The sequence below is a fragment of the Lissotriton vulgaris genome, chromosome 7 (genome assembly GCF_964263255.1).
Source record: "Lissotriton vulgaris chromosome 7, aLisVul1.2, whole genome shotgun sequence".
NCBI lineage: Eukaryota > Metazoa > Chordata > Amphibia > Caudata > Salamandridae > Lissotriton > Lissotriton vulgaris.
In genome coordinates this window covers 1391258058-1391263057 of record NC_141695.1, presented here as the reverse complement: position 1 = coordinate 1391263057, position 5000 = coordinate 1391258058, and the positions used below count along the sequence as shown (strand labels likewise).

General features: G+C 45.5%; 4 non-coding genes across 4 annotated transcripts; 2 read left to right on the top strand and 2 right to left on the bottom strand.

The window, feature by feature from the left end:
* Positions 1-1672: 1672 nt before the first annotated feature.
* LOC147705594 (U6 spliceosomal RNA) lies at positions 1673-1779 on the bottom strand. The gene has a single exon (XR_015298163.1). It is a non-coding gene; the product is annotated as a U6 spliceosomal RNA (small nuclear RNA).
* A 716-nt stretch (positions 1780-2495) lies between these two features.
* On the top strand, positions 2496-2568 carry TRNAR-ACG (transfer RNA arginine (anticodon ACG)). Its single transcript has one exon. It is a non-coding gene; the product is annotated as a tRNA-Arg (tRNA).
* A 1010-nt stretch (positions 2569-3578) lies between these two features.
* Positions 3579-3685, bottom strand: LOC147705592 (U6 spliceosomal RNA). The gene has a single exon (XR_015298162.1). It is a non-coding gene; the product is annotated as a U6 spliceosomal RNA (small nuclear RNA).
* Positions 3686-4403: 718 nt separating this feature from the next.
* TRNAR-ACG (transfer RNA arginine (anticodon ACG)) lies at positions 4404-4476 on the top strand. The gene has a single exon. It is a non-coding gene; the product is annotated as a tRNA-Arg (tRNA).
* The last annotated feature ends 524 nt before the right edge of the window (positions 4477-5000 follow it).

Genomic DNA, 5000 nt, shown 5'->3' with positions numbered 1-5000 from the left:
TAGCAATCCATTATTCTTCACTGCATTTGTGGTCCAAGACTAAACACACCGTAAGTATGTAGATTATGCCAGGTTTGCAAAGGCTCCTGGTTCGGGCTACAGACAAGGAGCATTGTGACGTCACGCTGCCTGTGGAACAGTGATATTAAAGGTGAAACAGCTGCACAGTAGGTTAGGTGAAGGGCTCTGAGAGTGGAAAGGCAGCATGCTTGGATCCCTGGACAAGGTGAGCTTATGATAATGTGTCTGAATGTTCGCATGTGTTGTAATATTAAACCCCTTATTCTTTTAAACGCCTACTTACTAAGGAGTTCTCAAGCTCAGCCCCACACAGACCTGGAACTGATTATGTTAATGCAAACTATTTAAGAAACTGAGCCTGATCTAAAAGATTTCCTTGGATCTAGGACCATTTCGCCTAGCTTTTAGGTGCTTCCTTCTCCTAAAGTCCTTTGTAAAACTTGGGAAAACCTCACAGAACAGACTTCCAGGAGGTCAGATGGGTTTCCTTGTGCCTTCACACACACACACACACACACACTTTCTAGCCCACTTAAGGACAAAAGGATGCGTAAGTCTACATAGGGCCAGTGGCGCAATGGATAACGCGTCTGACTACGGATCAGAAGATTGTAGGTTTGACTCCTATCTGGCTTGGAAGGGTTGTAGGTCCCTGTTTGATTATATTCCTGTGGAATTCTTATTTACCTCAGACTTGTTGTAGGTTCAATATTCTCCAGCAGGACTCATCCAGCAGTTGTTCCACATGTAGAGCGCAAGTAATAGGACCACGGCTAGTTAAACGTTTCCCATTTGCTGCTGGACTCTATGTGATGGCCGTCACGTGGTGTGCTGCTTTTGTATTTCAACATGGGTCCCTGATACTCTTAATTGCGAAAAAGCTTGTTGACAAAAGTGTGTGTGTGCGCGCGAGGGTCTGTGGACGTAGGCAGGTGTGTGCACTTGAATGCTTACCCATTTACATGTGTGAGAGGAACAAACCAACTCCCTGTGGGCTGCAGGCTTACAACTGGTAGCCCCAGTAGCCAGGCAGAACCACAGGTAAGGAGAGAGAGAAAGTTGGTCCATTATTAGAGAAGGACCATAAGCATCTTGCACTGCTACCTTCTTCCCCTCTCAGCCACGATCGGCCAAGACCTCTCTATTAGGGTAGAGGGTGAACATTTCTTGGACCTCAGAAACTGAGGGATGTAGACCCAATAAGTCCTCCAAGCGCCTAGAGACCTGGTGCCCAATCTGGCATTGTGTTTTTCAGCTTACCCGACCAATCCGGTTGCAAGGTGGACTTTAACAATACTGCTAAAAAGGCACTCCCAGACATCCCTGAGGCCTTCATTTGCATAGGCCCTGCCCTTCTCTTTGTCCTGCTTCCCACAAAGCAACACAACACTGCAGCAGTATAGATTTGGGGGTGGTGAAGAATAATGACAGTGAGGCTAAAAAAGAGAAAGAAAAGTCCCAGAAGTCCTGCAGGCTTCCTTGCTAAATGCAGCTGAACATAGAGCGCACCTTCTTTACTGCAAAGCAAATACATTAAAAATGTTGAGGAGAGACTAATTGAAAAATACATATTACGGGGACAGCACTGGGACCTGCTTTATTTTTTCAATTAGTCTTGAAAACAAAAAAGATTTCTCTCCTAAAAGCTGTTAAAAATATGGAACGCTTCACGAATTTGCGTGTCATCCTTGCGCAGGGGCCATGCTAATCTTCTCTGTATCGTTCCAATTTTAGTATATGTGCTGCCGAAGCGAGCACACTTTATTGATGAACTGACAATGTTTATAAACTCTCTAAATCTACAGTCTCTAGACATAGGGTGGCCTGGCAGAGATGCTCAGATGGCCAGTACGCATTCAAATCTGAGCCAATGGTCAAAAATGTATGAAGAGTAGCAATCCATTATTCTTCACTGCATTTGTGGTCCAAGACTAAACACACCGTAAGTATGTAGATTATGCCAGGTTTGCAAAGGCTCCTGGTTCGGGCTACAGACAAGGAGCATTGTGACGTCACGCTGCCTGTGGAACAGTGATATTAAAGGTGAAACAGCTGCACAGTAGGTTAGGTGAAGGGCTCTGAGAGTGGAAAGGCAGCATGCTTGGATCCCTGGACAAGGTGAGCTTATGATAATGTGTCTGAATGTTCGCCTGTGTTGTAATATTAAACCCCTTATTCTTTTAAACGCCTACTTACTAAGGAGTTCTCAAGCTCAGCCCCACACAGACCTGGAACTGATTATGTTAATGCAAACTATTTAAGAAACTGAGCCTGATCTAAAAGATTTCCTTGGATCTAGGACCATTTCGCCTAGCTTTTAGGTGCTTCCTTCTCCTAAAGTCCTTTGTAAAACTTGGGAAAACCTCACAGAACAGACTTCCAGGAGGTCAGATGGGTTTCCTTGTGCCTTCACACACACACACACACACACTTTCTAGCCCACTTAAGGACAAAATGATGCGTAAGTCTACATAGGGCCAGTGGCGCAATGGATAACGCGTCTGACTACGGATCAGAAGATTGTAGGTTCGACTCCTATCTGGCTCGGAAGGGTTGTAGGTCCCTGTTTGATTATATTCCTGTGGAATTCTTATTTACCTCAGACTTGTTGTAGGTTCAATATTCTCCAGCAGGACTCATCCAGCAGTTGTTCCACGGTAGAGCGCAAGTAATAGGACCACAGCTAGTTAAACGTTTCCCATTTGCTGCTGGACTCTATGTGATGGCCGTCACGTGGTGTGCTGCTTTTGTATTTCAACATGGGTCCCTGATACTCTTAATTGCGAAAAAGCTTGTTGACAAAAGTGTGTGCGCGCGAGGGTCTGTGGACGTAGGCAGGTGTGTGCACTTGAATGCTTACCCATTTACATGTGTGAGAGGAACAAACCAACTCCCTGTGGGCTGCAGGCTTACAACTGGTAGCCCCAGTAGCCAGGCAGAACCACAGGTAAGGAGAGAGAGAAAGTTGGTCCATTATTAGAGAAGGACCATAAGCATCTTGCACTGCTACCTTCTTCCCCTCTCAGCCACGATCGGCCAAGACCTCTCTATTAGGGTAGAGGGTGAACATTTCTTGGACCTCAGAAACTGAGGGATGTAGACCCAATAAGTCCTCCAAGCGCCTAGAGACCTGGTGCCCAATCTGGCATTGTGTTTTTCAGCTTACCCGACCAATCCGGTTGCAAGGTGGACTTTAACAATACTGCTAAAAAGGCACTCCCAGACATCCCTGAGGCCTTCATTTGCATAGGCCCTGCCCTTCTCTTTGTCCTGCTTCCCACAAAGCAACACAACACTGCAGCAGTATAGATTTGGGGGTGGTGAAGAATAATGACAGTGAGGCTAAAAAAGAGAAAGAAAAGTCCCAGAAGTCCTGCAGGCTTCCTTGCTAAATGCAGCTGAACATAGAGCGCACCTTCTTTACTGCAAAGCAAATACATTAAAAATGTTGAGGAGAGACTAATTGAAAAATACATATTACGGGGACAGCACTGGGACCTGCTTTATTTTTTCAATTAGTCTTGAAAACAAAAAAGATTTCTCTCCTAAAAGCTGTTAAAAATATGGAACGCTTCACGAATTTGCGTGTCATCCTTGCGCAGGGGCCATGCTAATCTTCTCTGTATCGTTCCAATTTTAGTATATGTGCTGCCGAAGCGAGCACACTTTATTGATGAACTGACAATGTTTATAAACTCTCTAAATCTACAGTCTCTAGACATAGGGTGGCCTGGCAGAGATGCTCAGATGGCCAGTACGCATTCAAATCTGAGCCAATGGTCAAAAATGTATGAAGAGTAGCAATCCATTATTCTTCACTGCATTTGTGGTCCAAGACTAAACACACCGTAAGTATGTAGATTATGCCAGGTTTGCAAAGGCTCCTGGTTCGGGCTACAGACAAGGAGCATTGTGACGTCACGCTGCCTGTGGAACAGTGATATTAAAGGTGAAACAGCTGCACAGTAGGTTAGGTGAAGGGCTCTGAGAGTGGAAAGGCAGCATGCTTGGATCCCTGGACAAGGTGAGCTTATGATAATGTGTCTGAATGTTCGCCTGTGTTGTAATATTAAACCCCTTATTCTTTTAAACGCCTACTTACTAAGGAGTTCTCAAGCTCAGCCCCACACAGACCTGGAACTGATTATGTTAATGCAAACTATTTAAGAAACTGAGCCTGATCTAAAAGATTTCCTTGGATCTAGGACCATTTCGCCTAGCTTTTAGGTGCTTCCTTCTCCTAAAGTCCTTTGTAAAACTTGGGAAAACCTCACAGAACAGACTTCCAGGAGGTCAGATGGGTTTCCTTGTGCCTTCACACACACACACACACACACACTTTCTAGCCCACTTAAGGACAAAAGGATGCGTATGTCTACATAGGGCCAGTGGCGCAATGGATAACGCGTCTGACTACGGATCAGAAGATTGTAGGTTCGACTCCTATCTGGCTCGGAAGGGTTGTAGGTCCCTGTTTGATTATATTCCTGTGGAATTCTTATTTACCTCAGACTTGTTGTAGGTTCAATATTCTCCAGCAGGACTCATCCAGCAGTTGTTCCACAGGTAGAGCGCAAGTAATAGGACCACGGCTAGTTAAACGTTTCCCATTTGCTGCTGGACTCTATGTGATGGCCGTCACGTGGTGTGCTGCTTTTGTATTTCAACATGGGTCCCTGATACTCTTAATTGCGAAAAAGCTTGTTGACAAAAGTGTGTGTGCGCGAAGGTCTGTGGACGTAGGCAGGTGTGTGCACTTGAATGCTTACCCATTTACATGAGTGAGAGGAACAAACCAACTCCCTGTGGGCTGCAGGCTTACAACTGGTAGCCCCAGTAGCCAGGCAGAACCACAGGTAAGGAGAGAGAGAAAGTTGGTCTATTATTAGAGAAGGCCCATAAGCATCTTGCACTGCTACCTTCTTCCCCTCTCGGCCACGATCGGCCAAGACCTCTCTATTAGGGTAGAGGGTGAACAT